A 19,898-nucleotide genomic window follows, 5' to 3' on the forward strand; every position below is an offset into this window, starting at 1 on the left:
CGGAGCACGACACTAACTCCACCACTTCCTCTGTGGAACTTTAAAAATTTGTTTTTAACTTGCTCTTAGGGCAGCATCACCTTCTGGCCTTCTTCCCTCCTCGCCAGCCACTCCTCAGCCTCTTCTGCTGCTTTTCGTCCTCTATCCAATCCCTGACCGTCCCTGTGCCCCAAGGCTCCGTCCGGGCCAGCCCTCTCCTCTACCTCTACACTCTTTCTATAGGTAATGGCTTTCAGACCCAAGGCTTTCAGAACTACCTACATGCTCAGGACTTTCAGATTTACCACTCCAGCCTTGACCTTTGAACTCTAGGCTCAAATAGCCAGCTATTGACTTAACAGTTCCACTTGGATATCCAATAGGCATCTCAATTTGACAATTTCAAAACAGAAACCTTGGTTTCTCCCATAAACCTACTTTTCCTGTTGTCTTCTGCATCTCAGTGTTACCAGGGCCCCTCAAGTTGCTCACGTCAAAAACTCACTATAATCCTAATTTCTCTCTTTACTTTATACTCCAGATGCAATCATCAGCAAGCCCTGGTGACCTGACATTCAAAATATACCCCAAATACGTTCACTTTTCTCGGTCTCTTCTGCTATCCACCATCACTCCTTGCCTGGACCCCGGCAACAGCTCCCTAACTGGTCTAGCAGTTTGCATACTTGACTTCCTAAAATCCATCCAGCAGCCAGAACGATCTTGTTCAAATAGATATCAAGTCACTCCTCTGCTTAAGCTCTCCCCCGACACACACCCCTCCCTTTGGTTTCATACGTCAGTAAGAACGACAGCCAGGCTCCTTATCCCATCCGGCAGGTCAAGGTCCGCGTGTGATCTGGTCCCTGTCCGCTTCTCTGACTCACCTCACAGGATTCTCTCCCTTGCGGCATACACACCAGCCTTCTTTTCTTAAACAGGCCAAGTTCATCTTTGCCTTAGGGCCTTTGCAGTTGCTCTTCTTTATGCCTAGAAAGGTTTCCCCTAACCCCCAGATCTTTGAACACCTAGTTCTTTCTTGTCATTTAGGTCACAGCTTAAAAGTATCTTCCTTACAGAGTCTTTTTCAAACTACTCTCCCTAAAATAATTCCACCCCCCTAGCACCCACCAATACTCTCAATTTTAATTTTACCAGGACAGCAGTAATCATGACAGGATAGTAGCATGCAAGGATATTTTCTTGTATGGTCCCGTAATTGTAGTTTATTGCTATCTTCTCCCAATGGAATGTGAGCCGAGAGAGAGTAAGGACCTGTGTGTCTTCTTCACTGCTATGTCTCTAGTGCCTAAAATGGCACCTGGCCATATTCACTGTTGAACAAGGGAATAACAGACATATAGATAGACATATAAATTCATTCGTTTGTTCAACAAATATTTGTGGATACGTACATGCATACACACACACTATGTGTGTGTATTTCAAATCAAATGTTTGATTAACAAATGAATTATATTTACATAGCTGCTATCTATAGTTTTAGACTAGTAGTTACAAGTGTAGGCTTTGAAGCTTATCTATTTTATGTACAGTAGTTTGTATCTGTTAATCCTGTACTCCTAATTTATCCCTCCCCCGCTTTCCCCTTTGGTAACCATAAGTTTGTTTCTTATGTCTGTGAGTCTGTTTCTGTTTCGTATCTAGATTCATTTGTATTATATTTTAGATTCCACATATAAGTGATACAATACTTGTCATTCTCTGTCTGACTTACTTCACTTAGTATGATAATCTCTAGGTCCATCCATGTTGCTGCAAATGGCAATATTTCATTCTTTTTTATCACAGAGTAACATTCCATTGTGTATGTATATATATACACCACATTTGATTAAACCAGTCGTCTGCTGATGAACACGTAGGTTGCTTCCATGTCTTGGCGGCTGTACCTAGAGCTGCTATGAACACTGGGGTGCATGTATCTTCTCTAATTAGAGTTTCATCTTTTTTGGATATATGCCTAGGAATGGAATTGCTGGATCATATGGTAGCTCTATTTTTAGTTTTTAAAGGAAACTCCGTGCTGTTTTCTACTATTATACATAAAATAGATAAGCAACAAGGGCTTACCAGATAACACAGGGAACTACATTCAGTATCTGGTAATAACCTATTAATGAAAAATAATCTGAAATACATAAATAATCTGAAACATATATATATAACTGAATCACTTTGCTGTACACCTGAAACTAACACAATATTATAAATCAACTATAATTATGAAAACAAACAAAAAAAAAGAGTGTAGGCTTTGAAGCTAGACTGCCTGGGTTCAAATTCTATCTCTACCACTTAATAAACTATGTGACCTTGAACAAGTTACTTAATGCCCCATCCGCAAATAATAGCTCCTGCCCTACAGGGTTGTTGTGAGGATTATGTGAATTAATACAAGTAAAGCCCCTAGAACAGTGCCTGGCATGTAATTAGTGCCCAATAGATGTTAGCTCTTATTTTTATTATCATTATCTATCTTCTTTCTCAAGGTTCTATTATATTTTACATATGATAGAACACATGATAGCATGCATTCGTCTTAGCTATAGAGCTTGATCATTTCCTCACACCAATTAACACACTTCTGCATGCTTAATAAACATCCTTGAAATGCCACCTGCTATTGGTGAGAGGAGGGCACACTGTGTACCTTTAGGAAGTGAAAGAATTCAAAATCATTATAAAACGAATTAGGTTTGAATGTAACATTAAAAATCAAAATGTAGGCCATTACAGAGTACTGAGTAGGGTTCCCTGTGCTATACAGTAGGTCCTTATTAGTTATCTATTTTATATAAGTAGTGTATATGTGTCAGTCCCAATCTTCCAGTTTATCCCTTCCTACCCCCCCTTTCCCTCCTGGAATAGTTTCTAGAGAAGGAACTTAGGGAGTTCAAATAGAAGGGAGACTTATTTTCAACTGTATATTTTTTTGAATTTTGAGTTTGATGTCCAAAGCAAATATTACATAGTCATCTAACATAACTAACAAAACATATTCAAAACAAAGCTGATCAGACCAGAATGCTGTGACTACTTCATCAGTGTTCGTTCTACAAAGAGTTTCAACTGTGTGCAGGCCACCCAAGTCAATGTTTGAAAATCTCTGCACATAATTAACTAGTTTCCATTTCCAGATCTTTTCCCATGCCTTAATCTCTACCACCACCACCCATCTGCTCACTCCCCCCTTCCCCAAACGTACACAAAATGCCTTCTCTTTTCGCCAACCCGTAATTATATCTACCAAAACCCATTTTAAAAAATTTCATCATCTCCTGGGAAGTTTGCTCTAACCTCTGTCCTGGGAAGTTTGCTCTAACCTACTCTGCTCTTTTCTGCTATCAGTATTAGGGAATTTACTTTCTGTGCAGCAAACTTGTCTTGGGCTCCCAATGGGTATCAAGTAACATGATAAATGAAGGGGTACCAAAATGAAAAGCACACATCTTTAACAGTTCACACTACAATACTGTGCTTCTGTTGATAACACACACAGCCTTCAGCTGTCTCATTTCCCAATATTAGCTTCGTCCATTCCATGTGCTTTTCAGTTTTGAAGGGCTTGCCTCTCTGTCTTCAGATGTGTGAAAGTTTAATCTTGAAATCAGATTGTAAACTCTAGAAAGGCAGGGACCAGGGTTTTTATTTCATAGTGATACTTACCTTCCCTGACTTTGAGGGGCAATTTTAGCTGGTGTTGCTTGGCCTTGCATGAGTCTGGGGGGTCTCTGCCTGCAGCACTATAGTTAGTACAAAAGGGTCTAAAGGCAGATGCAAAGATTGGTTGGAAACCGTGAAGTACCCTAGAAGCTTTGCCAGAGACCTGGGGAGGCAGCTGATGAGAGAGGTGGAAATGTTCCTACTGCTAATTTCAAGGTTTTTTTCAGGAATTCATATCCATGCTGAGAACACTTAATCCACACGTTTGCTGACTACTCTTGCTATCCCTTTTACCTTTTTAGGTGGCCTTTTTCATCTCTCTTTTACCTACCAACGCTTCCATGATAATCTACTTTTCATACTCTTTTTATTCTCAGAACCAAACACTGACAAATACTTGAGGCATTCCTTGAGGGTATTAATGTTTGAATAAATGCTCTCCTTAGGGATGCTACCAACAAGGGTTCTATGTGAGTATAGGAGTCTCTGAGACCAAAAAGGTAAAAACAGAACCCCTAGCCCAGGCAGAAGAGGTGAGAATAAGAGAGCAAATGTCAAAAAAGAACTCCCAGAGGTTGGAGTCAGGGATATGGAGAACAATGGCAAAATAGTTCCCATCAGAGAGCAAACTCAGGGTCTAACTAAGAAACTTCCACCATTGCCAGGATAGAGGATCTTCAAAATGCTTATCTAGCAGAATTTCATCATTGCTACGGACTTGTGACCTCTGAGATTCCTCCAAGTTCCCTTCTTTTTCAACTGAGAGTGTTTATTACAGTTATCACACCCCACCACTGCATGTGGTACACACGAGTTATCTAGTCTTATCTAGTCTTTTAGTTTTTTTAATCACCAGACCACAAGGAGTCACACCCAGATCACTAGAGAGGACAGTGAATCACCCAGAGATCTCTGATCACGAGCTGGGTGCAATGATTGCCTTGATTCGCAAGGGCTGACTTCCTTGGGAAGGTTCCGTGTTTGGGAAGAAGGGTACAGTGTGGGTATTTAGGGCCAGAGTAGGATACTCATGGCCCATCCAAATTAGTGCTCCCACCTCCATAGCATGATGCTGTCATTGGGAAGGGGGCTTTCCAGTTTGGACTACATTTCCCAACCTTCTCTTACATCTAATTGGTCCATGAGTTGCTTGACCCCACCCCTAGAATTTCTGGTTCGCGTGGTCTGGAATGGAGCCTGAGAATTTGCCCTTATAGCAGGTTCCCAGGTGACGCTGGTACTGCTGGGGGTTGATGACAATGTGAGAACTAAGGCATTATACCACTTTGTAGCTGATGCAGCCCCTCAAGGCGGCTTTCCTCATTCTGGGGAACAGCAAATAAGGACTCTCTCTTAGTCTAGACTGAGACAGGGGCAGCCCTAGGCCTATATTTTAGGACACAGACACATAAATATTGCTAACAAGCTGAGTAATCAGAACTCTCACTAAGTTTTATTTTCCTCTAAACAGAAATACTGCTAGGAGTGAGTTGATTTTCCTTTCCAGTTTCTATTTTGCAATCACACCATGTACTCTCAAACTAACCCAGCAGCCTCATCTGCTGATGCATTCCTATTGCGAAAGCATCATACACAGGCACTGGCCACACAGATTTCTGAAGAATAAATCAGTACCTCTACGCACTTCAAAACACAGTGGCCATGTGCCTTCTCTGTGCTTCTCCCCAGCCAGGACCTTTATTGACGAGATTTAAACATTTCTATCCAATAGTCTTCTTGAATGCAAATTCCAAAAACCAAAACAAAATCCACAGTGTTCTAGTTTCCTATTTCAGCATTTCTTGTACATCTAGCCTGCATTTCTATAAATACGTCATACAACTTGTAAATAGAACTAGAACTTGTAACTCTTGAGTGAGACCTACGAGTAAGCGTTACCAACTGGGATAGGCTTAGCTGTGTGGCCTAATAAAAGGGTAGGGAATTGTCACGAAGCATAGCTTCTGCTTCTACCCTGCCCTGCGCAGAAAAATCCACGATAAATAATGCTTTCCCCAAAACTGGATAACCTGCATCAGCAACCTCAGTTTTACTGGGAATGTTTCACCTACACTCTGTGCAATTTCCTGACCTCAAAGACACCTGGTGTGGTTACCTTTTCCCTCTTGAGTCTATGTACACTGTAATCCCTTTATGATTAAGGATATGAATAAGGATAAAGCACATTTCCTCTATCATAACAAACCACTCTGGCTGCCAATTGACATGTGCAGATGCTAAATACTAAGGTGACCCACGGGGATTCAAAATGTGGAGCTCAGGGAAGCCAAGAATGTGTAGAGATGTTAGGAATTGTTTGGCTTAGGTTAGTGATCATGATGGATCGCGGAATGTCAGCTAAAGCTCTGGAAAAGGCAAACATTAGAAGTTTCCCTTCTGGTCTCTTTGGTTCATGATTTTAGTTACTAATTATAATAAAAACTGATATTCACTTATTATGTTCCAGGCATTATTCTAATGGCATTTCATGTATTAAGCTATTTGATCCTCACAACAAACACCATAGGGTAGCGGCAGTATCCCCATTTCACAGGGAAAGAAACTAAAGCACAGAGACATTCAGTAATTTCCAGCATATAAATGGAGCCTGGTTTCAAATCTAGATAGACTGACATCAGAGCCCATGGTTCTAATCATGTATTCACTCATTCAACTACTACTTTTTGAATGCCTGCCATGTGCCAGGTATTACTGCAGGAACTAGAGATTCAGCAGTAAGTGAAACAGATGAAACTCCCCTGCCCTGTGGGAGTTACGTAACTGCTCATTACAGGGGCCAGCAGGTCATCCTGGTGATAAGGGTGGACAGAGTGAAGATGGGTTAACATTCCAATAATGAGGCAGAGTGTTTGGGAAATGTATCCTTCCCTGAGTTGGGCTCCCTTGATGGCAGCTGATGTAAGACATCAAAACAATTCACAAACAAGTTCTGACTCACTGCAGGGGGTGGGGAAGGAGGATACCCCATGGGCTTGGCTCTTACCCAACACTCAAGATTCATTTCCTCTTAGAGCCCTGCCAATTTCCCTTTACAGTTTCAATTTCTCTTTCCTAAAGTCTATTTAGGCAAATGAACCTGGTGATGCTTCCCTGTAGAGGTCCCTAACATTCAGTTGAAACAGAGGAGGAAGACCTCTGAAGTGCACAGTAGCCTGAACTGCAGCCTTTCAGAACAGCTGAGAAGTGCACGGCAATCATGAGGCAAAGACCCTCTCTTCTCTGACTGTGTTGAAAATGTCTACTCATTTTTGTTGTGGAAAGCGAATCTTAAAGAGCCATGCTCCTAAAAGGCAATTTCCTGAATTGTTTTGCTTTACTGTTTGTTTATAGCCTTACTACTCATCTATCTCTGTAGGTCATATATTTGTCTTTAGGATGCTGGCTTGTGTACTCCTAAGTTATTTCTGCCTCACACTGTCAAGCTTCCTACAGTCATCTCTCACAGGGAAGCGGAGAACTGAGGTCAGAGAAGAGCGAAGCAGAAAGGTAGGTGGCAGAGAGAGAGAGAGAGATTAAATTAAGCAGGTGCTTCATTTAAAGATGGATCTGGGGGAATTGCTCCTGTAGACAGTCCTATGTTTCTTATTTGAAAGGAATAAGTGAGGGGCTTTTAATAAGATTCTTATTTAACAAAAGATCTCTTTTTAGCAGATATTGTTAAAAGTGTACTCAGGGTAGCAATCCCACTTCATGCTAAGGTGGATTTTGCTTTTAATGTGTTCATTCATCTCAGATTTGCGTTAGGGCTGGCAAAATAACAGAAATATGTTTTACCCCAAAATTCTACTGATTGGCTAGCGTCCTCCTACCTGAAGTATGAATTGAAGATGGACTGCTTGAAGAAAATAGTCCCCACCTCTAAAATCCCCTCATACCCCAGAAACATCAGATTTCCCTGGGGAGAAAGTGTTAGCTCATTGAGTAGGAAGGGAGCTTTCTATTCTATTTTCTCCAGATTGAGGGTGGGGTAGTCAGACTGGATGCCCAAGCCTCAGTCCTGGCAGCTCCAGAATCCAGGAGTACCAGCCCCAGTACTTACTTCCTAGAGGAAGTATGATATTTTCACTATTAGTCAGCATGTCTGCCTGACAGGAAAAAAAATAATAATTTGAGACACTTTCAGATGTCTGTTTCTATAGTAACTCAGAATCTTTAGAAACCTTGTTCCTATTTCGTAGAATTTTAGCATGGTCTTCTCTTAGAATCTTTCCCATAATAACACAGACCTATCAGTCCTTCTTCTCATTTCCTTTGATTCTTTAGCTATAGCGATTGTCATCAGGCATCACTCCTGTGGTCTAAGACAGTAGTTCTCAAGCTCGAGCATGTATAAGATCCACAGAGAGCTTCTTAAAGACTGATACTTGAGCTTAAATACTTCCCCCCAAACCCCGAGACTCTGATTTGGTCGGACTGGTTTGGGATCCAAAGATGTGCATTTCCAGTAGGCCCCTCCCACCCCAGTGGTGCTGGTACTGCTCTAAGACAATGTGGTGTCAGCACTGGCTCTATGCCTGGTAGATGGTGTGACTGTGGCTTTCATCCAGACAAGAAGCAAGGGAAGAAATCGTTTGCTGTGTAAATATTTGGAATTTCTAGGGGCATCTAGGGCACAAATCTCACAAGTCTGAGTCCAGGAAGCAAGTATCTGGGAGCAGCTTCTGATTTACCAATAGAAATAAAAACTCAAAACCACACAGTGAAATTGGATGCCTTTTGAATGCCTACTCAAAAGAATTTCACATACGTGTATATAGTAAATGTCTCTATCTTGCAAGTGCATAATTGACTATATGTTTTGTATGTTAGAGATAATCTCAACTGTATTCACTCTCTCTGTTCCCTGTATACAATGAGAAAGGAGCTAAAGAGCTCATGTGCTAAGGGAACCTTCCTGTAACCTTACTGAGAAGGAAGAGAGACCAGATTGGACATGAACTTTACAAGGGGAGACTGCTGTCATTACAAAGTCAGATACCAAGTGAGGCACTCTCCTGGCCCACATCTGCCATGTTACATCAAGAGGCTCAGACAACCTGGCTCTTCACTAAGACCTGTCCGGGGCTTTGAAAAGACAGAGAGTTTTCCCCTCCTGTTTTTTTGTTTATTCTACTTGGGGTAATTACATCTCCATTTGTTACAAGTAACAGAAATGAGCAGAAACTGATTCAAAGTTCCTAGAATCCATGCACAGGACAAGAATGACCCCAGGAGGACTAGAACGGGACACTGGGGAGCTTGGGGGACCTATTCACTGGGTCTTCTCCGTGTGCATCTGGGACACTCTCTCTGCAGCATATAATACAGAATAGGGCCACCATCAGATCCCAGCGTGCACAGCACTCTTCTTAACATATAAAGACTAGGGAAGACTCACTCACTCCCTCCTTCTCAGTTCCATTTCCAGCTTCCACTCGAGTTCGGGTGCCCAGTCTTGGTCTAATCAAATTGAGGGGAGGTACAAAAAGTGAAAGATAGGGGGTAGGAAGAAAATGAGGGACTATAATCTTCCATTTAGAGAAGTATTTCAAGAGTGATCCTTGCCATATCACAAGACTGCCCAGTTTTCTATTGGTTGTCTATGTCAGAATCCATAATATATAGAATATCGGCCCCTGATAAGACAGCTGATTAATATATACCATGAAAAAAAAATTTAAGTTGTTTAAGAATAAACAACATTTCAGGGACTTAATACATAGGCAATGTTGAAAAACAATTTAGGGCAATGAATGATTTTTAGTTCCAAATTTATTCAAGATAGGGGTTTTATTTATTTGCTGTTTCCGTTGGTTTTTGCTTATTTGTTTATTTATTTACTTAGTGGACCAACACAAAGGAATGAAAAATCTTTCCAGAAGAGTTGCAAAGGCACCCTCAAGGAAAAAGAGCACTTCCCATAAGGAAAATGCTAGCTGTCTTGTAAGCCTCCTTCTCTAGCTGCACTTCTTGCCCCCTTTTATGAAAGTGTAGGGGAGGAAAATTTTTTTCCTGTACGCTTCTTGGTTCTTTGGTTGGTCTAATAATCAAATTAACATAAAACAGATTAGCAGGAGGAAAACAAATTTAATTATGGACATACGGGGGTCCCACAAGAATATGAGACCCACTGGCAGTCAGGCAATTGAGGCTTACGTGCCATTCTGAGCCGAGGAGAAGGGGGTAAGGGTCAGGGACTGCAAAGGGTGGAAGACAATTCACAGGAAGATGGGAAGAGCAAATATTTGGCAAACAAGTGTTTGCCATGCCATCAGAGACAATGGGACACAGAGAGGAATTTGATCTCCAGGCTCAGCCCAGGTCTCCCCAGCTTATCACACCTAGCCCATATTCTTCACAGTTATCTCTTGTGATAATTCTCTTCCTGGACTAGGTCCTCTATCCAAATTCTTTTAGGCAATTAAGGGAGACGTCAGAGTTTTTCTTGAATTGACTGGGTCTTGATTGCTTTCCGCTCAAAACAGTCCACTTGCCCAAGTGGCACATTTTGGGAAGACTTGTTCTGAACTCCTTCAAAAGCACACCATAGGAGGGTAAAAGTTAAATTTCAAAGGAAAATGAAAACAACAAGTACAAAATTATTAATAGATCAACTCAGTGAGATGTTAAGAACAGAAATTGCCAAAGAAGTAAGACATTGCATTGCTCTTCATTTCTATTCTTCCTTCTTACCTAGCATTTTGCTTTTGTATTTTGAAATTTCAGCTTTATAATTTCCTACTCTTTTATTGTTTTGCCATCATGATTTGAATCTCCTCATTGTCTGTCTGAACTTCAACTCCATTTTATCATCTATGTTTTAAATTCCTTAGTTCTCCTTAATTTATCTTTATTACTTCCTATTTTCCTGTCTAAATTATTTGAACTCGTCATAAATCCTTAATTGATTTTGTCTATCCAAACTTTTGGAGCTTTTATCAGATTGGTTTTGTTTGGTCCTTTGGTTATTTTGACAGTCTATATTCTCATTTTTTTCTGAACTTTTCTATTTTAACAATTACTTCTTTAAAACTACATAAGATCAAACCTCCACTGAAATCAGTTCCCATGGATTTGGCTGCCCCTGCAGAGGCCCTCACAAGCAGAAACCTGAGGGCCAGCATCCCTAACAAAAACTGCCTGATTCAGAGAAACTGAGCCTCAGGCTCAGAGACCTGCCCACTACCCTCTCCCTAGTTCTTCTGCTGCCCACAGGCACCCAATTTCTGCTTCCCTGTGTATTTAATTAACACATATGCCAAAACATAGAAAGAAAAAAATAAAAGGAAAGGATATTCTTTAAAAAAATTTTTTTTAATTAATTTTTTTTGGAGTATGGTTGTTTTACAATGTTGTGTTAGCCTCTACTGCACAACAAAATGAATCAGCCAGACACCTACAGATATCTCCTCCCTTTTGGACTTCCCTCCCATTTAGGTTACCACAGTGCATTAGGTAGAGTTCCCCATGCGAGTATTACTTTCAAAAAGAATTCAGCAAAGAGCTTCCTCCTGTAGCCAAACAAGTGCTCCATCTGCGATATGGCAACTCTCAGCTGTATCAAATGAAGTGTGAAGACAATGCCATCCACCATTTTATGACGGGTGTGAAAATAAACCAGGAGTCAAAGGAGAGAGAAAAAATGGAAACAGACTGCAAAGATTTGCCAAAATCAAGCTCTCAAAAAACGGAGCAGATCCTAAGGCTTTGCATCTCTTGGCGTTTCTTCAGGGACTGAATGGAGAAATGCAGCTAGCAGAGATAAACTCTGAGAGGGGTCTGGACTCTGGAAACCTCATCCCTTTAGCATCTTTAGCTGAGGAATAAGGAATCGGAATGTGGTACCCATAGGGCTACTGCTGCAAGGGAGCTGAAACCCTTCCACCAAGTTGGTATTCAAAATATTTAACAACTGGTATGGCATAGGCATGGACTTAGACCCTGGCAACAGTACTGGATCAGGGTTAAGGAGAAACTCTGCTGGGCAAGTGTTAACACTTGAATTGCTCAGGGAGTTCTGGGAGGGGGACTAGATTGGGGGCAGGTCCTGGGGCTCAGTAAAGGGGCTATTTCCCGATTGACCTCTTGGGAGCAGTTGGCACTGTGACATTCCCTCTGTTGGGTGATGTCTTGGGTTTGTTTCTATGTTTCTATAAAGCAGTCAGATACCTCACACCTGTAACACTGTGGTCCTTTTTAGCAATGTTTTTCCATCCTTGGAGTCATTTTAGATCCTGTACAGATTGGCCCTGTGATACAGTTCAATGCAGGCTGCCCCAAAATATGCCAGTGGCATATTGATTATTTTGAATTTGTTGCTTGAGAAAACAGCCAGTGCAAGAACACTCTGACCCTCCTCTGAAAGCAGGAAATAAATCTCCCATGTGAAAGGTACCCTCACTGTAGCAGGAGGCAGCGAGACATCCTTGTCGCCAGAGATAGGGAATTGAGGGCTGAGAAGGCTATGTAAACCAGGTCTGCTTAGATTCTCCACTAATTAGTACCCAAGCCCAAGTTTCTCTGCCTTGTCAATTCCTCACAAATTTATTATTTCTTTGTCTAAAAGGTATAAAAGCTGCTTGCTTTGGTCACTTCTTAGGCTGTATCTATGAGACCTCCATATGTATGAAATTAACTTAGATTTTCTCCTGTTCATTTGTCTTGCGTCAATTTAATTATTAGATCAGCCAGAGGAACCCCAAAGGGTAAGGGGAAATTTCCCCTCCCCGACACCCTGCATAGACACTAATGTGCTGTGTCCATCCAAAGGCTGGGGGACCAAAGCCTAGAGAGGGCTGGGTGTCCTCTCTCCCTCCCTTCTGCCTTTTTCTCCCTCCTCCTCAGAAAAGCCTCCATCTAGGATTGTCTCTACAAACTCTACAAACATGAGTCCAACTGTCCCATTAAGTGAAGGGGGAAGAGAGTTTTTAGAAAAAGAGAGCAGAGAACAGGTCAAATCTAGAAGGAACATATCTAGAAGAAATGGGGTCAGGCAACCACAATACAAGAGTTCCAGGAGGCATGTGGGGAGATTTCGCCTCCTTTCTGCCCCCCCTGTAATCATAACACAGCATGTGAAGGATTAAAAAGTAGATTCTGTACAATACGCTAGAAACCAAAATAATACTTTTCTTTAAAACTTATATGGAAAAATGTCTTACCGGTAGGAATGGGGAAAGAGTAGGCAAAAGAGAAGGAGAGGAGAATGCTGGTTTGTCACTGTAGATTATAATCATATGGAGAAAATTTCATTTTCTTAGCCACTGTTGGGAAAATTTCTTTATAACATGAAGACTTGCTTTATTCAACAACGCTTTGATGAGCCCAGGTTCAAGATGATAGGAAAGCGGCTGGACAGAGGAATTATTTGGTGGTTAAGGACCTAGTGAAAGGTCTTAGGAAATAATAATGGAGGTTTTTTTCACCCATTAGAAATATTGTATATTAGGTGATATAAAACTTCATTTAACCCTGAAAATCTTGAGGGAAACCACAAAAGTCATGGTATGCCTGGGGCAATTGGGATTCTCTAGGTAAATATTGAATGACCAGGGACAGACATCAAGGTTGGTGTGAATCAAAACAGTCAGCTGACCCAGCATGAGACCACCAGTCACCCTCTGGGTTGCAAAATGATTGCCTGTTGGAATTAATTTAAATGTAAATGGTGGTTATCAGGGGCTGGGGTGTGGGGGAAATAGGAGAGATGTAGTTTAAGGGTATAAACTTCCAACCGGCAGATAAATAAGACCTGGAGGTTTAATGCACAGTATAGTGAATATTTTTTGTTTCAAAAATAGCGTGGGGTGCACTTGAGATCATCAGTATACATAGTGTGGATGCCTGAAAAAGTCATCGATTTAATTAATAAATAACTTAGATGTGATGGAACATAAGGGCGTGTTCTGGTTTTTCTGAAATGTTGCTGTACCTTAAATCTTCCGGACTCAACTACTGATAAATACAATGCTACACTGAGCATGAACTGGTTCCATGTAACACAGACTGGTCTAACTTCATGACCACTGGATAGAACAACCATTTCTTCTACAGCTTTAAGAGTCCAGGGCTTCAGCTTACACCCTGACACCACCACCAAGCACCCCGTGTACATAAACACCCTGCCCCCATAGGGAAGCAGGTGGGCTGCTGCCCTTCTCTCTGCTAGATCTTGTTAACATCTTGTGCTTCCACCCACATTCTCTCTCCTCTTCTGATGTCCATTAGGAGAAATGAGGAGTATCTCCAATTCTGTTTTAGGCCCCATCCTGGAGGCAATCTACACACACGTGGGAGGATTTTTTCTGTTAAGTAAAGAACAGAGAGAGACAGGAAGCCATGAAGTCTCTCTTGTTTCTCAAGAGGCCTCTGGTGGAAAATACAATTCACACCAGGTAAATTTATTCTAAGGCAAAGGTAAACTTATTCTATTGCACTAACTTGGACAAGTGTCCATTGCAGGGCAAGATTTAGCTCACTTGGTCTGAGTAACTTATTATCGGATCTGGTGCCTGAGGAGAAAAACTGGGAGTGTTCTGAGTGGAGGGTAAGATGGGCAGGCATGCTGACCTTGAGAGAGGACCATCGGCACCTGCGGAGTGCTAAAGAAGGTACCCCAGGTGTATGTGACCTTGTCCTTGCATGTCATGCCACCAAAACCCTTGCTGGAACAGGAGCCCAAAAGGAAAAAAGGTAGAAAGGGTAGGGAAGAGATGTATGTCATATTACACTTAATATTTATTGGAGGACTTAAAGCTAAGAGAAATGATTGGAAAACAATCAAAACAATTATGTATGTAGCTCTTGTTTCCTGAAATCTCACTATCCAGAAATAACAAATGGAGCCACATTAATTGGAATGACTTGCAATTCCCTGGCTCTTAACCATATCTCTCAGTGCATTTCCCTCCCCTCAGATACTCACCAGATAAATAACAAGCCCCCAACAGGTGTCTCCTAAGCGTGGATGAACAAGTCTGTCGACTTATCTGATAACATCTGCCTCTTGCATGGCTCCAGCACCCACAATGTCTTCTGCCCACAAAACTGCTCCAATACAGCTCGTCATTCTCTGTATTTGATTGTCACCTGGAGAGTGCTGATATCCCTGCCAAAGACGTTCTCAAGTGTGTTGATGCCCATGAAGGAGTGAGGAGAATTTCTCTCATCCTGCCTGGGCTCTAAGTGATACTAACTATTCCTCAGCCTCAGAATCCTCAGCAAAAGACTCATCAGCCTCTGCCCCCAGCCCCCTTTTCCACAGAACTTTCATCTTTCTTTCCACTTCACGTCAGCTGACTTGCACAATGTGTGTCCAGTGCGACTGGAAGCATGCAAGTGCGAGAATCCTGAAGATAAACACGGATAGGACCGTGTTGGGATCCCTACCATGTGCAGCGTCAACCCTGGATGCCAATGTGGAAAACGTGGGTTCCAACGAGAGACCACGTACTCCTGTTTCCTCCCTTCCTCCACCATTTCCCCCATCATCTCTTTTGGGGAAGGAAGTAACTTGATTTGACTAATTACAAAATTTTCTTATGATTTACAGCATAGTTGCCTCATTACTGGTAATCTACACCTTCTTGGGAGGCCACAAAGAGGGAAACTGACTAAAATCTTTTCTGTAAAAATGGTACAGTGCCTTTGGAAAAACAGTTTGGCAGTTCCTCAAATGGTTAAACACAGAATTACCACATGACCCAGCCATTTTATTCCTAGGTATATACCCAAGAGAAAGGGAAACACACATTCACATAAATTTGTACGTGAATGTTTATAGTAGTATTCACAATAGCCAAAGGGTGGATCCATCAGCTGACGAACTGATGTATTAAATAAAGTATCTCCATACAGTGGAATAGTATTCAGCAATAAAAATAAAGTACTTACTGATACATGCTACAACATAGATGAAATTTGAAAATATTATGCTAAATGAAAGAAGCCAGTCACATAAGGTCACATATTGTATGATTCTATTTATATGAAATGTCCAAAGTAGGCAAATCTATAAGAGACAGAAAGTAGATTAGTGGTTGCCTAGGCCTGGGAGGGATGGGAGAACTGGAGATGACAGCAAAGCGGGGTAGGGCTTCTTTTTCGGGTAATGAGAATATTCTAAAATTGACTGTGGTGACGGTTGCACAGCTCTGTGAAATGCTGAAACTACTGAATTGTATAGTTTAAATGGGTGAATTGTACGGTATGTGGATTATATTTCAATATGGCTATTTAAAAAAAGAATGAGTACTCTTGTTATAAATGTATACAAAGAAAGCAAGCTTTCCTTTCATCACCTTCTATTTTTAACCTCTAAGTTTGTTGGCACTGTGTTGTGCCCTTCTTATTACTAACATTTTAAGTACCATCATTACTTTTGCACTCAAGAGACATGTTGGAGAAATTCTATATTCTATTTTCTGAGTAAGGTGTGGGTATGAAAATCTGGTCCCACTTGTTTTATTTTTAAATACCCATTCTCAGGAACCATTCATCAGCAAATTGGCACAGAGGAAGAGTTTGAAAGCAGAAGAAAATGTGATTCACTGTGTAAGTCTCAATGTACATGTGTACAAATTTAAGCACACTACGAATTTCTTAACACACAGAATGTTATTCAACAACCATATGCAGCTGTTGCAAATACCACGCTAATTCATGAGTGCTGCGTAAGCCAGGAATTAGAGCAAGAAAAGCAGCAAGAAATGGGCAGCTGGTGCAACTGTACTGGAAAATAACTTCATAATGTAAGATCTATTGCATTCAGGCTGAGAGGAAGGCTTTGGCCAGTTCAGTAAATTTGCCTTTTCTCTGATCTCACCACTTCCGATCATTTCTGCACTTCAAAGTAGTGTCTATCCCTAAAATCAGCACCCTCACAACACAGAAATTTTCATGACACAATTTCCTTTTTCTTTGAGCAAAGAAGGCAAGAGATAGAGACACAGTTTCCCTGGGCTGGATGTTTAAGGTTTCAAGTCTCGCTATGCCAGGATTAAGCACCAGTTTCTCAGTAACAGAGATGCCATGTGTTCCTTAACAAATTTACATTTTGTGTGTCTGTGGTATGTGGGACGTTTAAGGCTTCAAGCCTCGCTATCCCAGGATTAAGCACCGGATGCTCAGTAACAGAGACGCCATGTGTTCCTTAACAAATTTACATTTTGTGTGTCTGTGGTATGTGGGCCCTCTAAAGCACAGGGCCAAAAGCAGGGGCCCCTCTTACCTGGGTGACACTATAAAAGGTATAAAGGGATGTCACTTTATCACTACCAGGATAACAAATTGTTAAGTCAGACAACCAACAGAATTACAGCCTTTCCCAGTTGCAGGTTACTTTGGCTGGACATAACACAGTCTCTGAATTCAAAGTATCTTATGGTACTCCCATTGTTGGGAAAAAACAAACAGGTGTGAGTTTTGTTACACAAGCATCTCTACCTTCTGCAGCTTCAGAATGGAGGGAGCCTTTCTCCTACGCAACTGACAATTCCTTCATCTTCAAATCAGCCGTGAGAACTATACTCCCTATATTTTCACGGATATTTACATCATAGAAAATTTTATTTTAAAAAAAATCTCTCAGGGTATTGTCACTCCTTCAGAGCTTAAAGCATAAATATGTAAATTTATCAGCTAGGCAGCTAGCCAACAATATTATATGTGTTACTATTTCCCATTTTATAGCTGGAAAAACTGAACGATTGCCTTAGACCTCAGAGACTGAAAGTGCTCAGCGTTTACTCCAGGGCTTGTCTTCTTATATTTAGCATGGGGGAAAAAAAAAAAAATCAGGCTCAGTGATTTGACTCATGGATAATCCCAGAGCTAGTAAATAACACACAGAATTAAATCCAGGTCTCAAGGTGCAAATTGTCTCCCACAAGTAAATTGACTTGACGAAGTTACTTTTTACAACATATTTCTGGAGCAATCTTTCACAATATGTGCTCCCAAAAACCCCTACATCAGAATCTCCTACAGACTTTATTAAAAATGCAATTTCCTGGCACCCACCCTAGAGTTAGGGTCAGATTCCTGGGAGTGTGATTTTTTTTTTTTTTTTTGCTGCGCCCCGAGGCTTGTGGGATCTTAGTTCCCCCACCAGGGATGGAACCCATGCCCCCTGCAGTGGAAGCACAGAGTCTTAACCACGGGACCGCCAGGGAAGTCCGCAGTCATGATTTTTAAACAATTTACTTCTACTGAGTGATGACATAACCTTAAATTTCCTTTTCCTCCTCTTGATTTTAAATCAGTTTCACTTTCCAAATCCTCTTCTCTTTCATAAAGGCAGTCACTCAGAGACGGGGAGAAAGCATCAGTTGATGCATTCTCCCTACCCCACGTCCCTCTTATATAGCTCCTTCAGTATTTACTTGAGGTAGACGTGAAAGATTTCTGAAGAGCAAATCAGCTTGGACCCCAGCTTTTCAGAACAGCAGAGAACAGATCACCATCATGAGGTCAGCGAGATACCTCGCAAGCACCCTCGATCTTGAAACCAAATTGTAAGCTGAGCTTCTTGGGTGCAGGCAAGTTCCAGAGTTGCCCTGTTGCTTGTGGACTAAACATGCCTTTACCAATATGGGTACTTTTTATTTCTGTGACTTTTTCTGGTGTGTGCACTCAGACTCCCTAAGCTTCACCGGTGGAGCTGGGAGCCAGGAGCTGGATGTGAGGGAGGCTTGGCAGGAGTGGTTAGGTCCAATCAGGTACAAAGTTTGCTGGTTCAAAGTCAGATCTAAGCAAATTACTCTTTTGAGGCTTTTCTGTTGTTTTCTTTGAAAGAACTAAGAGGCTTTCTTCTTGTCATTTTAAAAGGAAGCATTTCTTTTAAGCAGATGTTATTAAAGATGAAATTGGTAGTAAAAAGGCAACTCATGTTGGGAATTTTGCCCTGAAAGTTTGATCACTTCAAGGTGGGAAGTGGAGAAAACAATCCTTACAGATGGACATTTTTTCCATTTCTTATATGAAAACAAACTGGAAGCTGAGAGTTTATTTTTATTGCTGTAATGAGAACTTGTGGGCAGCAGAAAATAATTTCTCTTCAAAACATAATGACCTAATCTCTTTCCTAATACTGATCTAATTTCTAATGAAGGAAAGCAGAGCAATGGTTGCCTGGGTATGGTGGAGGGTGAGACTGGGCTTGACTAGGAGGGTACACAGGGGATGATGCAAATAGTCTATAGGGAGATAGTGGTGGTGGTTACATGGGTATATACATTTGTCAAAATTCATCAAACTACACTTTAAATGGGTACATTTTATTATATGTAAAGTATAATCTTAGTAAACTTGATTTTCAAAGATGCATATAGACCTGCTCGAGTTCTAACATCAGTTAGAGCCTCAGGGAAAATACAGCTGAGAGAAAAGGAAAACTTCCCCATCAAACACCTATGGGAAGGGATTGAGGGGCTGACTGGCTGGGGAGGGAGCATCCTAGTGACCATTCAGGGAATGAGGACAGGGCCATCCAAGGGCTCCCGAATGCTCTGCAGGCTTGTATCTGGGGATGGGGTGGATAAGAGGAATTCACTGCTAAATGCCTCAGGTCACTTTCCCTATATGATGGGCTCCCAGTCATGAGTGATGTGAATCATGTCTGCATGAATGAGTTGACAAAAACCTAGCCCCGCCCAGGGCCTTGGTAGCCAGTCTGCCTAAGAAGTTGGGCAGTGATCTGTGCTTGGGTGTGTCCAGAGCCACGGACCTGAGGAAGTCTGAGGGAGGCTCTCTGGACTATGCTGGACTGAAGCCCACATCAAGGTGCCCTGTTCCCAGAGGCTGTAGGGACAGGGGCAAGTTAGGCCGTTCCTTCTCAGCTGTGCTAAAAATTTCCAAACGGGGAAGCCACCTGGGGAAACACCTCATACCTGCTAGCTGGCTAATGAGTGCCCTCCTCTGCCCCATCCACTGAGGAACTCTGTTGGCCCCTTTGCACACTCAGAATTCACTTAAAATTATAACACTGATATGCCAGTGATCATGGCAGTAACAGTTTCCTTGTGATCAGTAGTTAGAAGTGCACTCTGTCCAGGGCTCTACACGCATTATCTATTATCATCCTCCCAGTAGCCCTAGGAAGGGAACGCTACTCTTTTTTATTAGCCTCATTTTCTAGATGAGAAAAATGGGCCTCAGAGGGCAAATTACTTGGCCAAGAAGTCATATAGAAAGTGTGTCAGAGCAGGGTCATTACTAAGGTGCCAAACTCCAGG

General features: G+C 41.7%; 1 protein-coding gene and 1 pseudogene across 1 annotated transcript in view; both read right to left on the bottom strand.

Annotated features, from left to right (window-relative positions):
• LOC137767179 (serine/threonine-protein kinase MARK2-like) overlaps positions 1-15,153 on the bottom strand; it is a 31,147-nt pseudogene extending 15,994 nt beyond the window's left edge.
• The window catches only part of LIPA (lipase A, lysosomal acid type), a 104,787-nt gene that overhangs the window by 60,604 nt on the left and 24,285 nt on the right, over positions 1-19,898 (bottom strand). The window lies entirely within an intron of this gene.

Source organism: Eschrichtius robustus, chromosome 7 (assembly GCF_028021215.1).
Source record: "Eschrichtius robustus isolate mEscRob2 chromosome 7, mEscRob2.pri, whole genome shotgun sequence".
NCBI lineage: Eukaryota > Metazoa > Chordata > Mammalia > Artiodactyla > Eschrichtiidae > Eschrichtius > Eschrichtius robustus.